The 22069-nt window shown below is 36.2% G+C and overlaps 1 pseudogene; it reads right to left on the reverse strand.

Moving 5' to 3' along the window:
- Nucleotides 1–20005: 20005 nt before the first annotated feature.
- Nucleotides 20006–21727, reverse strand: LOC136208109 (wall-associated receptor kinase 3-like; annotated as a pseudogene).
- Between the last annotated feature and the right edge of the window lie 342 nt (nt 21728–22069).

Consider the following 22069-nt stretch of genomic DNA (forward strand, 5'->3'; position numbering starts at 1 on the left):
GTGAGATCAAGAAGAAGAAAAAAACGGTTACAACACAGAGAATGTTGATGCAAATTAAAGACTTGCATAATAATAAAAAAGTGGCGAATTTTAAATATTGGAACAAAAATAAAAAGTATCTTCAAATTGAAAAAACCAAGAATACAAAATCCAAACCGTCTTTCATTATAACAAAACTATTGATGTTTTTTTTAATATGTAGTTAAATTTTTAAAAATGCTGACACAAAATTAAAAGCGTCATTAATTGATTATAAAAGATGACATAAACAAAAAATCATGTTGAATTTTTAAATATGAAACAAAAAAAAATTCAAATTAAAATAATAAATATTGAGAGACTTTTTAATAATGCAAATTCTAACCTGGTCTTAACTTTTAAAAAATACTGATATTTTTTTCCATATATGTTAAAGTATTTAAAATTCTGACAAAAATTAAAAGCATTATTAAGTGTTTATAAAAGGCGACACAAATTAAAAAAAGTGTTTATATTTTTTTAAAGCATGTTAAATATCCATAAAAGCCGACACAAATGCAAAAAAAAAATTAGCTAAATTTAAAAATATGTACACATTAATGATTCTTGCATATACATTGCCCAAACCATAAGCACCAATGTCATCAAAATACCACCTTAACCAAATCCATACTTCTATCTTTTTTAAATGGGTTTATGGCTAACTTTCACTTCCCTAGTTTCATATGTATAGTAATGACATAATAACAAGCATTGTGCACGTAACCAAATGAAAAGTCTTATGAACACATGAAGATAGGATCAGATATACAAACACATAATAATTGGAAACTCTAACATGTTCTCTATCTTTTTTCTCTCTCTTTTGATGCTCTCTCCTTTTTCTTTAGTTGAATTTGGGTTTATTTCCTCTGTTGCCTAATCCTTTGCTTATGTAGCCGGCGTCGATGTTATTATAGTGACACAATACCGTGGCTGATGGTTCCTTATCAGTTCGTTTTCTTCCGTAAACAAATGGCATGACTATTATCTTATAGAATTTTATTTTATTTGTAATTTCATAATTTTGGCTACATCTGAAATAGGTTTTTCATTTGTTTTCGCAAGCGGCTACCATTCTTGCCATGGGCTCTGTTATAGTAGCAGGAGCATTGTAGAAAAGTGGCTCTCTTTTAAGAAGCTCACATTGTTAGTCTAAAGGAAGAAGAGGAGAAGTTGTATTTTAGTTGTTCAAAAGTCCCACATTGGAAAGTTATGCTTTTTGAGGGAGTTTGGAAGGCTATATATTTGGGCTTGGGTTTTAGGTTTAAGTCACCCCACAACAAGTCTTCTCTAATTTCTAAGGCTTTGTTGTTTTCTCCTCCTTTCTCTATTGTAATTGCTAATTTGCAATAATATTTAGTAGTGTCCGGGGACGTAGGCAATATTGGCCGAACCTCGTTAAATTCCGGTGTTTTCTCTATTTGTTTTATGCTTTAGCTTTCAATTTTCTAGTCGTTTCCGCAACAATTGGTATCAGAGCCTTGGTTTAGAAACTTAGTATGCTCTGTGCACCGCAGTTAGACTGATCGGTCGGCACATCAGAAAAGTTTCTTTTCTCGGGGTTTCATTGGTTTTAAAAACTTAGTATGCTCTGTGCGCCGCAGCTAGACTGAACGGTCGGCACATCAGAAAAGTTTTTTTTTTTGGTTTCATTGACAATTTAGCAAATTGAAAGGTAGTGTTTAAAACACTCATTTGGAAAAATCTTAGATAATATTTTGTCTTGAGTGCTTAGGAAAATTCTGTCAAAAGGGCAATAATCGCCTAAGAAAGCTGGTACTTAAGTGAGACCGTTTGTGACTCCACCAGTGGCATGGGAATTTTTCTAGTGCAGTTATTTAAGGCAAGTTATTATTGGTGATTTTTCAATTTGAGCTGAGATGGCGACTGATGAAACATCACAGGGTCCCACATCGGTAAAGACATCTATTCTGTCAAGAATAGGCGTGTCAAACAGCAGAATTGCTGTGGAGATCTTTGATGGTACTGGTCATTTTGGCATTTGGCAAAGCGAAGTTTTGGATGCCTTGTTTCAACAAGGTCTAGATATTGCCCTTGAAGGAGAGAAACCAGAAGATGTTGATGAGAAGGATTGGAAAACAATAAACCGTTTGGCGTGTGGTACAATTCGATCATGCCTTTCTAGAGAGCAAAAATATGCATTCAGTAAGGAAACTTCTGCAAGTGTTTTGTGGAAGGCATTGGAGGACAAGTTCTTAAGGAAAAGCAGTCAAAATAAGCTTCATATGAAGAAAAGGTTGTTTAGGTTCTCATATGTTCCTGGTACGACGATGAATGACCATATCACGAGTTTCAATAAGCTTGTTGCCGACTTGATGAACTTGGACGTGACTTTTGGAGATGAAGATTTGGCATTGATGTTGTTGGGGTCGCTTCCTGAGGAGTTTGAATTTCTTGAAACGACTTTACTTCATGGAAAAGCTGAGGTGTCTCTTAAGGAAGTGTGTGCTGCATTGTATAGCTATGAATTAAGAAAGAAAGATAAGAAAGAAAGTAGCAGTGGTGCAGCAGAAGCACTAGTCATGAGAGGCCGTTCCTATAAGAAGAGTAAAGGCAAGAAGGAGAGGTCAAAATCTAAAGTTGGCAAAGATGAATGTGCCTTTTACCGAGAGAAAGGGCACTGGAAGAAAGATTGCCCTAAGCTGAAGAACAAATCTGGTAAAGGGAAGGCTGTTGCAGATTCAAATGTTGCCGAGTATGATGATAACTCAGATTTTTCATTGGCTACCATGACATCATCAAGTGGGTTGCAAGCATGGATTCTAGACTCAGGTTGTAGCCACCATATGTGTCCTAATCGAGAGTGGTTCTTTGATTTCAAGGAAATAGATGGTGGAGTTGTTCACACAGCAAATGACAGTCCTTGTAAGACAGCTGGAATTGGTTCAATTCAGTTGAGGAATCATGATGGTGCAACCAGAACTTTGACAGATGTTAGATACGTGCCGAGCTTGACGAAGAATCTTATTTCAGTCGGAGTCTTGAGCAAAAAGGGTTTCACTGTTGTTATCAAAGAAGATTCCATGAAGGTCATCTCTGGCGCACTTGTGGTAATGAAAGGCGTTCAAAGGAGCAACAACTTGTACTATTATGATGGTAGCACAATTACTGGGGCAGCATCAGTGGTTTCCAGTGATGATAAAGAGCTAGAAGCAACCAGATTGTGGCATATGCGGTTGGGGCATGCAGGCGAAAAATCCTTAAAAGCTTTGGCGAGTCAAGGGTTATTGAATGGAGTTCGGACCTGCAAGTTAGATCTTTGTCAGCATTGTATCAAAGGGAAGCAGACGAGAGTGAAGTTTGGCACTGCAATCCATAATACCAAGGGTATTTTGGACTATGTTCACTCAGATGTATGGGGACCTTCCAAAACAATTTCGTTGGGGGGTAAATCCTATTATGTTACCTTTGTTCACGACTTCTCTAGAAGGGTGTGGGTGTACACTATAAAGTCGAAGGATGAAGTGTTGGGAATTTTTCTCATGTGGAAAAAGATGATGGAGACTCAGACAGGAAGGAAGATCAAATGTCTCCGATCAGATAATGGTGGAGAGTACAAAAGTGACCATTTCATGAAAGTTTGTCAAGATGAAGGAATTGTCCGACACTTCACAATAAGAAATACACCACAACAGAATGGGGTGGCAGAACGGATGAATCGAACTCTACTGGAGAAAGTTCGATGTATGTTGTCTAATGCTGGTTTGGGCAGACAGTTCTGGGCTGAGGCTGTAACATATGCTAGCCATCTCATTAATCGGTTACCATCATCTGCTATCAACGGCAAGACACCTTTAGAGGTGTGGCATGGAAAACCAGCTAAAGATTATAATTCCTTACGTGTGTTTGGCTCCACTGCATACTACCACGTTAAGGAATCAAAGTTGGATCCGAGAGCAAAAGAAGCGGTATTTATGGGCATTTCCTCTGGAGTCAAAGGATATCGCTTATGGTGTCGTGAGTCCAAGAAGATAATCTTTAGCAGGGATGTAACCTTTGATGAATCCACCGTATTGAAGAAGGTTGAAGATAAGCAAGCAGATGGTATTCCACAGCAGGTGGAGGATACTTCCAAACAGGTGGAGTTTGAAGGAGGTAGAAAAATTGATCCAGCAACGGAATCTGATAGTCGTAATGTAGAAGGATTAGATGAAGAATGTGAGGTTCCAGCACAAGAACCGCCACAACAAGAGATGCCAATTGCATTGAGAAAGCCACATAGAAATAGAAAAAAGCCTGCTCGCTATGATGATACAGTGGCTTGTGCATCTTCAGTTGATGAAATTCCTACCTCTTATTCTGAAGCTGTACAGAGTTCAGAAGATGAAAGATGGAGAAATGCTATGGATGAGGAGATGCAGTCCCTTGAAAAGAATCAGACATGGAAGCTAGCAAGTCTACCAAAGGGAAAGAAGGCAATTGGATGCAAATGGGTATTTGCAATAAAGGAGGGATTTCCTGACAAGTCCAGTGTTCGCTACAAGGCAAGGTTGGTGGCTAAAGGCTACGCTCAGAAGGAGGGAATTGATTATAATGAAGTATTTTCTCCAGTTGTAAAACACACCTCCATAAGAATATTGTTGGCTGTGGTAGCACAGTTTGATTTGGAACTAGTTCAATTGGATGTAAAGACTGCGTTTTTACATGGGGACTTGGAGGAGGAAATCTATATGACTCAGCCAGAGGGATACAAGGTTCCTGGTAAGGAAAACCTAGTGTGCAAGTTGAGCAAATCATTGTATGGATTGAAGCAATCTCCGAGGCAGTGGTACAAGAGATTTGATAAGTTCATGATGGGGCAGAAGTACACTAGAAGCAAGTATGATCACTGTGTATATTTACGCAAGCTACAAGATGGATCATTTGTTTATCTTCTCCTTTATGTCGATGATATGTTGATTGCGTCAAAAAATAAAGGAGAAATAGAAAAATTGAAGGCTCAACTAAATCAAGAATTCGAAATGAAAGATTTAGGTGAGGCCAAGAAGATTCTCGGTATGGAGATAAGCAGAGATAGGAAATTGGGGAGACTTTGTTTGACTCAAAAGCAATATCTAAAGAAATTACTAAGACATTTTGGCATGGATGAGAAGACAAAATCAGTCAGTACTCCACTTGCTCCTCATTTCAAACTTAGTGCAATTCTATCTCCAGAAAGTGATGAAGAACGAGAACATATGTCAAATGTTCCATATGCGAATGCAGTTGGTAGCTTGATGTATGCGATGGTGTGTACAAGGTCCGACATTTCACAAGCAGTTGGAGTTGTGAGTAGGTATATGCATAATCCTGGCAAAGGACATTGGCAAGCTGTGAAATGGATTCTACGGTATATCCAACATACTGTGGATGTTGGTTTGGTGTTTGAGCGGGATGTGAAAGTCGGCGAATGCATAGTGGGATATTGTGATTTAGACTATGCCAGTGATTTGGATAATCGGCGATCAACTACTGGTTATTTGTTTACCATAGCGAAGGCACCAGTTAGTTGGAGGTCTACCTTACAGTCGACAGTTGCTTTGTCTACGACAGAGGCAGAGTACATGGCAGTTACAGAAGCTGTTAAGGAGGCAATTTGGCTTCAAGGGTTGCTAAAAGAGTTGGGAATTGGACAGAAGCATGTCAAAGTGCATTGTGACAGTCAAAGTGCTATTTATTTAGCAAAGAACCAAGTCTATCATGCAAGGACGAAGCATATCGACGTTCGTTATCATTTTGTAAGGGAAATTCTTGAAGCGGGTCAAATACAGCTTCAGAAGATTCCGACCGCTGACAATCCTGCAGATATGGCAACGAAGGTGGTAACATCAATCAAGTTTCAACATTGTTTGGACTTGATTAATGTTATCTCTACTTGAAGTTGAAATTTGAAGACGCTACTGAGTATAGGGAAAGGCTGGAGAGGTAGTTTGGTTGATGTTTCTTAGAAGATCGCCAAGGTGGAGATTGTAGAAAAGTGGCTCTCTTTTAAGAAGCTCACATTGTTAGTCTAAAGGAAGAAGAGGAGAAGTTGTATTTTAGTTGTTCAAAAGTCCCACGTTGGAAAGTTATGCTTTTTGAGGGAGTTTGGAAGGCTATATATTTGGGCTTGGGTTTTAGGTTTAAGTCACCCCACAACAAGTCCCCTCTAATTTCTAAGGCTTTGTTGTTTTCTCCTCCTTTCTCTATTGTAATTGCTAATTTGCAATAATATTTAGTAGTGTCCGGGGACGTAGGCAATATTGGCCGAACCTCGTTAAATTCCGGTGTTTTCTCTATTTGTTTTATGCTTTAGCTTTCAATTTGCTAGTCGTTTCCGCAACAAGCATATGGTCAAGCACTATCGTGTAATTTTTCCCCTTTGTTATCAGCTTGCTTGTTATAAATTTTATATTTCATCTGTATTTGGTCATGTTGTTGCAAATTCTTTTGGCATGAGATGTTTGAATGGAAATATATTAATACAGGGCTTATTGACTATTAAGGTGAGGATTTCCTTGTTTGAAGTTTGATCCTGAATTATGTCAACCATTAGAGTTGATTGAGTTTTTACTTTTGGTGTAATAAAATGTTATAGGGAAAGTAAATATAATACCGTTTCCATGAATAATTAGGATAGTCTTTTGTCACACTCATTGAGCCATCCCATACTGTATTCTGCAGACTATCTCTTTGATCATAACTTTTTTACCCTTTTGATGTAGATAATGCTTTATTCTCTTCCTCTTAATAAGCCGTCTAAAAAGACTTGCAATATACCCTGAATTGAGCCATCTATACTTGAATGGTCAATGTTTTCGTTATTGAGTCTTCTAGGATTGGATAGCAGTATTCTTTTTAGATACTTGCCTTTTAAAGTGTCCTAACTATTCTCTATAATCTCCTATATGCTACAGCTATAAAGTGGGCAAGTTTCAAACGTTGGCAATGTAGTGTGGAGATGGTTGAAATGAACAAAAAAAGTAAAACTTGTTTCACCTTGTTGGAATTACGGTATAGAGTAAATTTTAATATGATTATTTTACTTTTTATCCTTTTACCCGTTTATAAGTGGTTTTCCACATCAACACACTTCATACGTGTGTTATTTCTGTTTTTGCCTATATAAGAGGCTTTCTTTGTAAGTCTCAGTAGTGAGAAATATCAATCTATGAGAAATGCTTTCTAGCCCTAATTTATTCATGGTATCAGATCGAAGGTTTTCGATCTACGCAATTCATCTATGGTGAAATCATATCGCCAAATTGTGAAGGAATACAATGAAGACGAGGGAGAAAGCAGCGACTCTGAAGATCAAAGTTCTCAAGAACAAAATCAATCAGATTCCAGCGACTCTGAAGATCAAAGTTCTAAGGAACAAGCTCACTCAAATCCTTTCGAAGAATCAACTGATTCAGAGATGGAGACAGATCGAAATGATACAACGAATCGAATCGGATCGCATCATGATAATCCAGGTTTGATTCTTATAACTACACCTCTTACTGGTAAAAACTACATTCCCTGGAGCCATGCTATGATTCAAGTTCTGCATGCCAAACGCAAGCTTGATCTCATCCTCAAAGCAGATCTGGAGCCGGAACAAGGTACACCAGCCCATACACGCTGGGAAGAGATCGATAGTATGGTTTTCACTTGGATTGTGAACTGTATTTCAAAGGAATTCTCTGAAGGATTTCATTATGCGACAACAGCTAGGAAATTGTGGATAGAACTCAAACAGAGATTCGGTGAAAATGACAGAGTGTTATGTTTTCACTTGAAGCAGGAATTACATTCAATTGTGCAGGGATCTATGTCAGTGATTGCGTATTTCACCAAACAAAAGAAAGTTTGGGATGAAATGATGACATTAAAGCCTTTGAATAATGTTTCGACCGAAGCTAGGACTGTTGTTCAGAAATTCGCTGATGAGGATTTGTTGATGCAATTCCTTGCTGGTTTAAATGAAGAATATGAACATGTTCGTAATCACGTATTGCTCATTGAGCCTTATCCTACTTTAAACAAAGCTTTTTCTATGCTTTTGTGTGTTGAAAAATAGAAGAGTACTCATTCTATTCATGATGAGTTATCACAATCTTCGGTTAATGCTGTTGTTACAAATTGTGGCGCTCGATTTGATCCAAGAAAGAAGAAATCAGATCTGAGCAAATCTGAGAAATATTATGTGCATTGTAAGAAGGATGGACACATAAAGGAAGAATGTTTTAAAATCATTGGTTATCCTGACCGGTTTAAAGGAGGGACTATAAAAAAGAAGCAGCAAAGATCTTATATGTCACATGAAGCAAATTCTCCCTGTGATAGTTTCAGTACAGGAGGAGAATCTTCAACTCTTGATCACAAAGGTGTTGATAACGATGTGTTGGAGAAAGGCATACATCAGATGATCCAAAAAGAATTTCAGAAGTTATACAAGAATCTGTATGAGGGAAGCAGCTCAGATTTCACAGCTTTTGCAAATGATTGTGTTGGTAATGATTCTACTCTTGATACTGTATTTCATTCTGCAAATTATTGTTCTGGACATATTGCAGTGTGGATTATAGATTCTGGAGCAAGCACACATATGTGTAATAACATTTCCCTGTTTACTAAGGTAAACAAAGTACTGCAACCAAGAGAGGTATATTTGTCTGATGGTTCTGCACAACAAGTCACTCATATTGGTTCAGTTTACAGTTGATATATGTGTTGTACATTCCAAGGTTTCAACATAACTTGCTATCAATTGGCAAATTACTTGCAACTAGCAGCTTGCGTGTTCAATTTTATGCTAAATATTGTGAAATGCATGACTTGGATTCTAGTAGCATTGTAGCTAGATGGATTTTGCAAGCTGGATTGTATCAATTGAAGCGGTATGGAGTGGAATATCAAGGCAGTTCAGAAGTTGCATTACATGCTGGCAATACTGTGTCAGAGTCTTTGTTATGGCATGTTAGGCTAGGGCACATTGCACCAAGCAAGTTAGTGCACATGACTGGTATAGATTGTGATGTATCAGCTTTAACTACTTTGTCTTGTGAAGTTTGTCATAGAGCCAAGCAAAGTAGGTTATCTTTTCCTAAGAGTGAAATAAAAACTAAGGCAATTTTTAATTTGTTACATGTGGATGTATGGGGGCCTTATAAACATGTCTCTTTAATTGGCGCTCGATATATTTTAACAGTTGTTGATGATTTCTCCAGAGTTACTTGGAGTTTTTTTTTGTTTCATTCTAAAGATCAAGTGCCAATGTTATTGTCCAATTTCTTTCAAATGATCAAGACATAATTTAAGGCTAATGTGAAAGTGATGAGAACAGACAACGGAACAGAATTCGTTGGTATTAAAACTCAGCAGATTCTGCATTCTTTGGGAATTCAACATCAGAAAACTTGTATCCACACACCACAACAGAATGCTGTAGTGGAGAGAAAGCATAGATTTCTTGCTAAAACTGCTAGAGCTTTATTGTTTCAAGCAAATTTAAGTTCTCAATTTTGGGGTGAAGCTATGGTGCATGCTACATGGTTGGTTAATGTCTTGCCTACTAAAATTCTTGATTGGAAGAGTCCATATTTTGTTTTTCATGGAAAAGAACCTGACTTATCTATGTTGAAATGTTTTGGTTGCTTATGCTACATTTCAGATACTTCTCAACACAAAGATAAGTTTGCATACATGGCTTTTAAAGGTATTTATCTTGGATTGGCAGCAGGACAAAAGGGAAGCAAGGTATACAATCTAGACACACACAAGCTATGTGTTTCCAGGGACATTCGTTACTATGAACATGTGTTTCCTGGTTCTGGGTCTGATTCCTTTACACAGGATACAATTATTGGTGATAGTCCCATGTTCAATTTGGGAGAGAATTCACCAACTTATAATCAGCCAATACCTCAGCCAATGCCTCCTCAATTTACACTTCTAGAACCTCAAAATAACCTTGATTCCCCAACCAACCACACCCCCCATCTTCTTCCAATAATGCTCCTACACCACAAACAAACCAAAATGTTACATCTACATTTGTTACTCCTTCTTTACCAAAAAGAGTGTCCAAACCTCCTAGCTGGATGAATGATTTTGTGGTAAATCAAGTTTCACACACTCTTATTGGCACACCTTCATACACAGCTTTTTCAGCAAATATTTGCAAAATCAAGGAGCCTACTAGTTTCACCGAAGCAAATAAATATCCAGAGTGGCAACAAGCAATGAAGAAAGAGCTTGATGCTCTTGAGGCAAACAATACGTGGATCTTAACAATTCTACCACCTAGTAAAAGAACTATCACTTCTAAGTAGGTTTTTCGAGTAAAATATCATGCTGATGGAAGTGTGGAGCGGTATAAGGCCAGACTAGTGGCAAGGGGATATGATCAGAAGTTTGGGGTGGATTACACTGAAAGCTTTTCTCCTGTCACTAAAACAGTTGCAGTAAGATTGTTTTTAGCTGTTGCATCAGCTCATGGCTGGCCTATTCACCAAGTTGATGTGAATAACGCCTATCTTCACGGCTTAGTAGAAGAAGATATTTACATACTTCCTCCTGCAGGTTATTCCAAAGCTACAGAATGGCAAGTTTGCAAATTGCAAAAATCATTGTTTGGCTTGAAACAGGCAGGAAGACAGTGGTATAAGGAGTTTACTAATGCTTTGCAATCGTTGGGGTTCCAAAAATCTATTCATGATTATTGCCTCTTTACAAGAGTTTTTGGTGGTCATTTCATTGCAATGGTCATATATGTAGATAATATGTTACTTACAGGTTCCTCTGTAGAACAAATTGATGGGATAAAAGCTTATTTGCACAAAGCTTTTACCATTAAGGATTTGGGGTTTGCGAGATATTTTTTGGGAGTGGAGCTGCACAGATCCAGCCAGGGAATTTTTTTGTCTCAAATGAAGTACATCATAGACATAATTGATGATGCTGGGTTAACAAATGCCAGGTCTGTTTCCAGCCCTTTTCCAAGTGGAGTTCAACTTGATGATCCAAATGTGCAGAGTGCAAGATTTTCTGAACCGGACAAGTACAGAAGAGCGGTTGGTAGGCTATTATACTTAGGCTTCACAAGGCTGGATATAGCCTTCATAACTCAGCAATTGGGTCAGTACATGACTGATCCAACACAATTGCAATTGGGATGTAGCAATTCATGTTCTCAAATATCTAAAGGGTACTTGCACTCTGGGGATTTTCTATCCAAAGGATTGTGATTTACATTAAGAGGTTATTGTGATTCTGATTGGGGCAGGGACAAAATCACTCGAAAGTCTGTGACTGGTTATTGTATTTTTCTTGGCGATAGCTTGATCTCATGGAAATAAAAAAATCAGACACAGTTAGCAAGTCTTCGGCTGAGGCTGAATATCGTGCAATGGCCACCACAGTATGTGAATTGAAGTGGCTTAGTTATCTGCTTCCAGTTTTTCAGATTTAAGTAGTGTTACCAATACCTTTGAGGTGTGATAATCAAGCTGCTATAGCTATAGCTGCTAATCTGGTGTTCCACGAGAAGGTTAAACACATTGACATTGATTGTCATGTGGTTCGTGAGCAAGTTACGGCTGGATTCATTACAACACCTTATGTTGCTTCACAAAATCAATTAGCTGATTTGCTTACTAAAAATTTGTCAGGTTCTCTGATGAAAACTATGTTTAACAAGTTGGGATTGTTACAGTTAACATCTCCAACTTGAGGGGAGGCTGTTGGAATTACAGTATACAGTTTTCAAAAGCTTTACTAATATTCTATGTTCACCAATTTACAATGTAGGTCAATTTCTCAAAGCTTCTAAATTTCTCACTGGCCAATGTAGGCCAATGCCTCTAATGATGAGCATAATTCAGGAGGGTTTGTTGGTATCTTCTTGTTTCTTAAAACAAGATACCCATTTGAATTTTTGGGGTTCTACACTTTGGTAACATTGACTTATTTTAGGAGTGCTTGTAGGCTTAAAACAAGATACCCATATGAAAAATAATGATAATTAATGAATGATGTTAATTGGAATTATTAGATGATGTTAATTGAACATATCATCAAACTTTAGTAAACCAATGGAATTCATTCCCTTTTGTTAATTGAAAACCGATGGTGATTATAAGATGATGTTAATTGGTTATTATTGAAAGATTCATTTTGGAGCACTTGAACTTGACCAAGGATGTAGTATCTGAGGCTACCAGTGTTGTCCTTATTTAAGTGCTTCATTTTGGACAGTTAATCTCCCATGTAATAACATTGCTTTTTTTTCTGTGTACTTGGAATTTCACATTTTCTTTTATTGGTTTTGTTGTTTTTCCAACTTGAAAAATTAATGATCTTACAGAAGTGGCTAATGCTTTAAGAAAACATGTTTTTGTGATGTCATATGCTTAAATTAAACTCTACAATATCATGAAGTTAGAAGTTATTATGATGCATGAATGCAGGTGATCATCTCAAAACGCAGAAGATCATCTCCACCGTCTTTAGCAGTTTTGACAAGTCTTGGAACAACCCCAAGTTTTGTACCCTTGGGTAGGTAACACCTTGTTTGAAAAGTGAGTCAATGGCATTGAAGTAAGGGAATCTAAGTGTTTTGTCAAGTAATCTTATGGCAATTTGTGAACTAGGCTATGAAGAACAGATTTTACTGTCTTTCCTATAAATGAAGCATCTTTTATCTATGAAAATGCCTCATCCCTTGGCACGTAAGTCTCGATGCTGCTTCTTGATTCTGATAATGGGTCTAACATTTGAATTCAAATAATGTGTTAGTGAAATTGATATTAACTAATTAATATGGTCTTGAAAACTTGGTGGAATTCAAGTGGGAAGATTTGGAAGATGAAGGAAAATATATATGAATTATGTTACTTGTACTAATAAAATTTCTTCAAATACTGTTGTTTTGTTTAGTGACAAGAATTTAACTCTCATGATCAGGAAAACCCTGTGGCGAATTCATGGTTTGAATTATTATCCGTTGTTCATATGAGGGCGATTCTAACTTTGTCCGAGGCTAACTCATTGATGATCCCCCAAGGATCATTCTGGTTCAGACATAAGACTTTTATTCCTAGGTTCATATTCTTACATTGATGCTAACTAATTTATAATATCTCGTCAATCATCTTTAATTGCGATAGATTGTAAGAGGGCTGTGTTGGAAAATTAATGAGATGATTTTATAACAACATAATTTGCTGTGGAAAGTATATATATTATTGATCTTATAACAACACAATTTGCTGTGGAAAGTATATATATTATTGATCTGGTACTCAGTTTAAATACAACAGAAACACAGTTACAGAATAACTGTGCAATAACTACTTCCTATAAATCATTGATTTAATAACCACTCCAACTGACTAAAATCATACAGATAAATACAGGATAAGATAGGAGTTACTAAAGCATAAATTTAACACTCCTCATTGCTTTGGTTACTGCAAACTCTAAGCCTCTTTTTTAAGGAACTCTAAAGAAACATTTGTGTCCTGTTTGTTTTTTTTAATAATGAGATCTGCAAGTGTGCGCTGTGGACATGAGTCTTTGGACAAAAATGACTCAAGTAATTTCTCCTCATGCTCATCAATCTCATCATAATCACCAAACTGAGTTTGAGTTTCAGAGAAACTATTAAAATCGTGAAAGTCTCATTCTTCATCTTCTTTTTGATCGTTGGCATTTTCTTCTTCAGCTAAAACAAAGGTAGTAGTACAAGTAGGATTTTTCTCCTCAGCCTCCTCTTGAATTTCCTTCTGCTGAATCAACGCCTCTTTCAAATTTTTTGAACTCAAACCTGATGAGATCATCTTTTCACAGACTTCTGAATTAATTTGTGTTTCAGTAAACACTTTTTGCTCCTCCTTCCATGGATTCAATGCAAAGATTTTGCCTTTCATCTTCACTTTGAAGACATCTTTGTCCGCTGAATCCTTTATAATGCAGTGATTTTTTTCAAATAAAACTTTGAAACCCTTCTCAAGAAGTTGGCCAACACTTAACAAATTCTGATTTATGTTAGGCACAAATAATACGTCTTTGATTATTTTTGTACCTGAAGTGCTCTTAATAGCCACTACACCTTTTCCCTTCACTGGAAATCGTACATCCGCTATCTATAAGCCAATTATCACTTGAATTTCCAGGAGCAAAACATGAAGCCACAAAAAGATACTCATCTTCATCTTCTTCGTGATCAGCAACTTGAGCAACATTTTTCTCATGGGTTTCTGAATTTTGTTGAGTGTTGCTTTTGCAAATCTTTTGATGATGTCCCATCTTTTGGCACTTCTCATATTGTTGATATGGTCGTCTCCAACATTTAAAAGGTGGATGACCTTTCTTCCCACAATGATGACAAGGAGGAAAGTCAGATTTATTCTTCTTGTACTTCATCCCTTTTTCTCCCTGGCTAGATTGACCCTTTGCAAATAATGCACCTTCAACAAAATTCTCAGACCTCAAAAGTCTCCTCTGCTCTTGTGCCTGCAAAGCGTTCAACAACTCTGCCACACTAATTTTTGACAGATCCTCAGTGTTTTCCAGAGAAGAAATGGTTGCTTCAAACCTTTCAGGAACAGTGACAAGAAGCTTTTGAACTAATCTAGAATCAGGAAATTCAGTACCGAGTAATCTTACTTTGTTAGCAATGCTAAGCAATTTGTCTGAATACTCTTTGACAGTTTCTGAATCCTTCATCTCTTGAAATTCAAATTCTCTGATCAAGTTAAGATCCTTCATTCCTTTGATCTTCTCATCTCCTTCAAATTCCTTCTTCAAGAAATTCCAGACTTCAAAAGTTGATTTCATTGTCATGATTCTGATAAAGATATCAGATGAGACTGCAACAAATAACGTAGCCCTGGCCTTCGACTTTCTTGATTTCTTCTCCTTGTGATTTTTTATCTACACCATAGTTGGATTCTCGGACAATGGAGGAACTTCGTAGTCCTCTTCAACAGCTTCCCAGAGATCATTAGCCTCCAGATGTGCTTCCATCCTTGCTACCGAAATATGATAGCCTTCACCATTGAAAATAGGTGGTGCTAATGCAGTAAATTGAGTTTGTGACAAATCCATAAAAAAGAAAAGAAAAAGAAATAATAACAAATTCACAAGTCCCTCAAGAAGAGAGCTCTGATACCATTTGTTGAAAAATGAATGAGATGATTTTATAACAACACAATTTTCTTTGGAAAGTATATATATTATTGATCTGATACTCAGTTTAAATACAGTTTACAGAATAACTGTGCAATAACTACTTCCTATAAATCAGTCATTTAATAACCACTGCAACTTACTAAAATCATACAGATAAATACAGGATAAGATAGTAGTTACTAAAGCATAAATTTAACAGGCTGCTATTGGTTTCGACAGTCTTTGCTTCTTCTCCGATCAGTATTACATCATGCATTTTGATCATTTTGATACTTTTAACTTATGATTTGCTCATGAAATATGCCAACTGCTGGAAATATGCCCTGTTTGTTGAAAGCCAAAAAATCATGGGAGCTGCGAGAATGATTTAAGGTAGCATAATTTCACCATAAGATGTTGCTCTTTTGTATGAAATGTAATACTGGAGGTTAGCTCTTACTTTCATATATATCGAATTAAAGCAAGATTCTCTGTTGAATAAACAATGCATGTCATTTGTGTCTGATGCTCCTGAGTTAGCGGTGCATAATCTTCAGCCTTTTGCTATGATGTGAAGTCTTTAAGAATTTGTTTCTTAACATAAAATTTTGTATCTGTGCAGATGCACAAAGTACTTTTACCATACTTATGGCATTGGCTGTGACCCCGAGAACCCATTAACTTTAAGGGCCATTGATGGTATGTCTATTCTAACTTAGATCTTAATGTGCTTCATAAATGCTTTTATAAGCTAATTGCATTATATATGTGTGTTTTCTGTATTATACATTCTCTAGCTTCTATCTCAGATTCATACTAATTCCTAGTTCCCAGTAGTGATCACTTATTTTCTTGTTGCGAGTTTGTAAGCAGCAGAGGTCCTGGTTTAGTTGGTTGCTGGTTCGCACTTGTAGGATTTCAGTTTGCAATTATGACAAGACAAGATTCAAACTCACTTGCAATGTTAGATTCTCTATTTTTGCCTTTTTAGTAGTGGGTGTCTGTGAGTTTGTGAGGTGGTTTATATAGTAAACTGATGTACTACTTTAGTGAAAGTGATGTTTGTGCAAATTATTCATGCCGAAAGATCTATCAAGCTGCTTGGTCCATCAATGTCCCATAGTCTTTAAGGGACATTGATGGTATGTCTATTCTAACTTAGATCTTAATGTGCTTCATAAATGCTTTTATAAGCTGATTGCATTATATATGTGTGTTTTCTGTATTATACATTCTCTAGCTTCTATCTCAGATTCATACTAATTCCTAGTTCCCAGTAGTGATCGCTTATTTTCTTGTTGCGAGTTTGTAAGCAGCAGAGGTCCTGGTTTAGTTGGTTGCTGGTTCGCACTTGTAGGATTTCAGTTTGCAATCATGACAACACAAGATTGAAACTCACTTGCAATGTTAGATTCTCTATTTTTGCCTTTTTAGTAGTGGGTGTTTGTGAGTTTGTGAGGTGGTTTATATAATAAACTGATGTACTACTTTAGTGAATGTGATGTTTGTGCAAATTATTCATGCTGAAAGATCTATCAAGCTGCTTGGTCCATCAATGTCCCATAGTCTTTAAGGGACATTGATGGTATGTCTATTCTAACTTAGATCTTAATGTGCTTCATAAATGCTTTTATAAGCTGATTGCATTATATATGTGTGTTTTCTGTATTATACATTCTCTAGCTTCTATCTCAGATTCATACTAATTCCTAGTTCCCAGTAGTGATCACTTATTTTCTTATTGCGAGTTTGTAAGCAGCAGAGGTCCTGGTTTAGTTGGTTGCTGGTTCGCACTTGTAGGATTTCAGTTTGCAATTATGACAACACAAGATTGAAACTCACTTGCAATGTTAGATTCTCTATTTTTGCCTTTTTAGTAGTGGGTGTCTGTGAGTTTGTGAGGTGGTTTATATAGTGAATGTGATGTTTGTGCAAATTATTCATGCCAAAAGATCTACCAAGCTGCTTGGTCCGTCAATGTCCCATAGTCTTTAAGGGACATTGATGGCATGTCTATTCTAACTTAGATCTTAATGTGCTTCATAAATGCTTTTATAAGCTGATTGCATTATATATGTGTTTTTTGTATTATACATACTCTAGCTTCTATCTCATATTCATACTAATTCCTAATTCCCAGTAGTGATCACTTATTTTCTTGTTGCGAGTTTGTAAGCAGCAAAGGTCCTAGTTTAGTTGGTTGCTGGTTCACACTTGTAGGATTTCAGTTTGCAATTATGACAACACAAGATTGAAACTCACTTGCAATGTTAGATTCTCTATTTTTGCCTTTTTAGTAGTGGGTTTCTGTGAGTTTGTGAGGTGGTTTATATAGTAAACTGATGTACTACTTTAGTGAAAGTGATGTTTGTGCAAATTATTCATGCCGAAAGATCTATCAAGCTGCTTGGTCCATCAATGTCCCATAGTCTTTAAGGGACATTGATGGTATGTCTATTCTAACTTAGATCTTAATGTGCTTCATAAATGCTTTTATAAGCTGATTGCATTATATATGTGTGTTTTCTGTATTATACATTCTCTAGCTTCTATCTCAGATTCATACTAATTCCTAGTTCCCAGTAGTGATCACTTATTTTCTTGTTGCAAGTTTGTAAGCAGCAAAGGTTCTGGTTTAGTTGGTTGCCGGTTCGCACTTGTAGGATTTCAGTTTGCAACTATGACAACACAAGATTGAAACTCACTTGCAATGTTAGATTCTCTATTTTTGCCTTTTTAGTAGTGGGTGTCTGTGAGTTTGTGAGGTGGTTTATATAGTAAACTGATGTACTACTTTAGTGAATGTGATGTTTGTGCAAATTATTCATGCTGAAAGATCTATCAAGCTGCTTGGTGCATCGCTATTGCAATTGCCATGATGCATATGTTGATGTTTGTGATGATACAAGCTACACATTCTGTGCTAGATTTTAATTTATAGCGTAGTCGAACGTTTTTGTATTGACATATTTACTTTCTAGTGAACTAGTTTTGATAATTGTTGTAGCAGTTGTATCAATTTGACAATTTTGGATATATTGTATAAGAAATGAAAATTGACTTCATTACATAATATATGAATATATATTCCTAATCTTTGGATAAATTTTTTTGTTGATTTGATTCATTAAAAATACTTTATAATTATTTATTTTATTATAAAAAGTATTCAAATATTATATATAAAATAAAAATAATGAAAAAAATGGTCCCGAAGAGGTTTTAAACGCCTCTAGACGCAAACCGCCAGTAAAACATCGCCAAAACGATCGGTGTTAAAATTCAAAACTGTCGTAAAACCATCGCAAGATCGTCAGAAGACCGTCGCAAAACCGCCACAACCTAGCCGTTCCTACATAAACTTACCACGATGCCTCACAAAAACCGTCGCTAAAGTAGCAACGGTTTGAAAATCGTCGCTAAAGTCTATAGTTACCGAACAAATGTAAGAAATTCTAAATGGCCACTTTCCATATAGTGATGTATATGCTTTCTTTAGTAGTGTTTACCTGAACCCTCAATAACCAAATGAATTTTGTCATTCATTGTTAAATTTAGGGTTATTACAATCCGAATGTAGAGATTCAAAGTATCCTAAAACTTAGGTTTAATCAACCTATTTGTCATTGAAGGTTCATATGAACACTACTAATGCCAGGGGCATAGACAGGGGCCTCTGGCTCGGGGCCCTCCGGCCGCCGCAACCACCTTGACCCCGGGTAGTTTCGGCTCCCTTGTTTCAAATTTTTTTTACCGAGGTGTTGAATTAGCCCCTAAAATAGCCCATTACGTGTTAGGCTTGTCCAAAATTCAAAATTTTAATATTTTGGACCTATTAGGTACTCCTTAAATCCAAATTTCTAATTTTTTTTGGTCTGTTAAGTCTCCCTAAATCCAAATTTTTTATTTTTTTGGTCCGATAGGCCCTCTCAAATCAATTTTTTTTATTTTTTTTATCTGTTCAGCCCTCCCTAAATCCAATTTTTTTTAAATGTTAGGACTATTAAACGAAATCTAGCTTAATTTTGAGAAATTGTACTACTTAAAAATTGGTTCTTAACTATTCAAATTATAACACGTATATATATATATAAAAAAATTGAACAAGTTCGATTTAAAAAAAAAAAAATTTGTATCCGCCACCAACTGATGCTTTCTAACTCCCAGATTCTTTTTGATTTCCCTTTTCTATTTTGGGGATATATATTGACAAATCTTTACATTGAAGAATTATATGAAAATGTAATTTTGTGCCGCAAAATAGTTAATTTGAAACCTTGACATCCCATGTAATATGTAAATAAAAAAAATTAAATGGTAAATACAAAAGAAATATAATATATTCTTAACAATCCCTCTAAAATCCACCAATAAAACAAAGCATTTCATTGAGTTCATTAACATTACATATATAACCACAATGATTATATAGGATTTTAAAACATAAAACCTCTCCTCAATTCCAAATCCGAATTTGTGAAACCATGAAACGTTATGTGATAATCAAGCAATGATCTGCGATCAACTAGTTGTGGACCATTCAAACTTAAACACCAAACAACTAGCATGTCACCTCATGATTGGTCTAGGAGGACTTGTGGAGGAATTGAGCTCTTTTCTTTTTTGTTGAAATTAAATGAACTAAACTGAATGTTATTGAACTAAACTTAATTCTATTGAAACTAAAATAATAATATAATTCTTTAAAAATAGAAATAATTAAAATAAGTAATGATAAATTTTTATAAGTAATGATAAATTACTGAACTGAATGCTGTTGAACTGAACTGAAATTACGAAGTTAAGTGACAAAGAACAGAGCCTTGAACGGGGAACATATGTCATCTCATGATTGGTCCGGAATAGTGTAGAAAGTCTCCGAGTAGTCAGTCTCTTCATTCTCATCATCTTGAGCCCTTGAAATCTCATGCATAACAATAGAATGGTCTATCTCTTCAGCCTTATGTTGCTCCTTCAATTTGGCAAGTTCTTCAGCAACTTCTTTCATTGTTGGCCTTTCATCCCCAATCATACTCATGCAATTGTTTGCAAGATTTGCAAACACTTGAATCTCTTCAATCTCATCATCAGAATTCACAATAAAACAAAGCATTTCATACACTCTATTATCTTCCAACGCGGACCGAAAGTATTGAATTGTATTCTTTCCACCCCATCTCGCCACAGAGTTCGGCTTCGCCCCGGTTAAAAGCTCGACAAGAACAACTCCGAAGCTATAAACATCGCTCTTTTCTGTTAAGATACCGGTAGTAAAATACTCTGGATCCATGTAGCCCAAAGTCCCTCGGATTTGTGAAGCCATAATTTTATGATCCGGGGGAATTATCACCGAAGCTCCAAAATCCCCAACCTTTGCAGTGTACTGATCATCAAGGAGTATGTTGGCTGGCTTGACTTCTCCATGAATTACCGACGGATGTGGAGGGAATGTAAATATTCAAATGCAAGTGCAGCTTCCGCAACAATTCTCAAGCAATTTTCCCAAATTTTCACTATCCGAATAGATGTTTGATGATGAAGATGATGGTCTAGACTTCTATTTGAAATGAATTCGTAAACTAGCAACGGAATTTTAGTCTCCAAACGTAATCCCAAAATTTTGACTACATTTTTGTGGTTAATTTGTGAAATAATCCCAATTTCATGTTGGAAATCTTTATTAATAAGTGCTTTATTGAAATCTTTAGGCTTCTTGATTGCTACTTGAGTACCATCTTTAAGTTTTCCTTTATAAACAGATCCAAAGCCACCTTCACCAAGGAAGTTACTTTTGTCGTAATTCTTTGTCGCCTTTGATAGCTCATTGCCGCTAAAAATCCTGACTCTTTGGTGCTCCAATAATTTTCCCCCATTCCTTAAGAAGTTCTTTTGTTCAACAATATTGTAATTAAGATACTAATAATCCCAATTAGCACCACGAGGATTACAACTGCAATAAATCGAAACGAAATAGAACATATCATTATATATATATATATATATATATTGTGAAATATGGAGGCCGTTCCTTTTAAAACTATCTCAAAATTGGAGGATTGGCTTGTACATCTAGGTATTTTTTAATTATTTACTAATCAGCTGAAAACAACTGGAGAATCTTATTTGTAGCGGAAGAGTAAGTTGGAATTACCTATGAAAACTTCCATGAAGTGTGATCGTCTGCAGCCGACTTTGCCATCACCAGACATTCCGAAAGAGCATTGACATGTATAATTCCCAATTGTGTTCCTGCAATGACCGTGGCACTGATGCTTTCTTTGATCCTTGCACTCGTCAATATCTACAAAATATATTAAAGATATATAAACATAACTACTTAATTTCAGAATGTATCTATACTTTTCAAAAAACGTTAGACCAGACCTTGGCATCCATTATGAAGATATGGATTTCCAGCAAATCCTTGTTTGCACAAGCAGCGATATCCTTTTCCATTTTTGGAGTAGACGCAATCTGTATTATTCTTACAAGCATATGAAACTGAACCCTTTGCTCTTTCGCATGTCTTTTCTTCAACCACCCATTCAATTACAGATTCTGCTTCCATATATGGCTTCATCGAATTATGTAAATCTATTATTATTCTGATTGTATGTTTAATTTCATGTTACAATTCTGATAGATTACAACAACAACAACAAAGCCTTAGTCCCGAAATGATTCGGGGTCGGCTAACATGAACCATCATATAAAACCGTGAAAATCAAGTCGTGTCAGCGACACAGATTCACTCCCTCCACTCCATCCTATCCACTACCATATTTTCCTCAATTCCCAGTAAACTCATATCACTCTCGATCACCCTCCTCCAAGTTTACTTAGGTCTTCCCCTACCCCTCACCACTACATCCCTTTTCCACTCTTCGGTTCTCCTAACCGGCGCATCAAG

The sequence above is a fragment of the Euphorbia lathyris genome, chromosome 10 (genome assembly GCF_963576675.1).
Source record: "Euphorbia lathyris chromosome 10, ddEupLath1.1, whole genome shotgun sequence".
In the NCBI taxonomy this organism is placed as follows: Eukaryota; Viridiplantae; Streptophyta; class Magnoliopsida; order Malpighiales; family Euphorbiaceae; genus Euphorbia; species Euphorbia lathyris.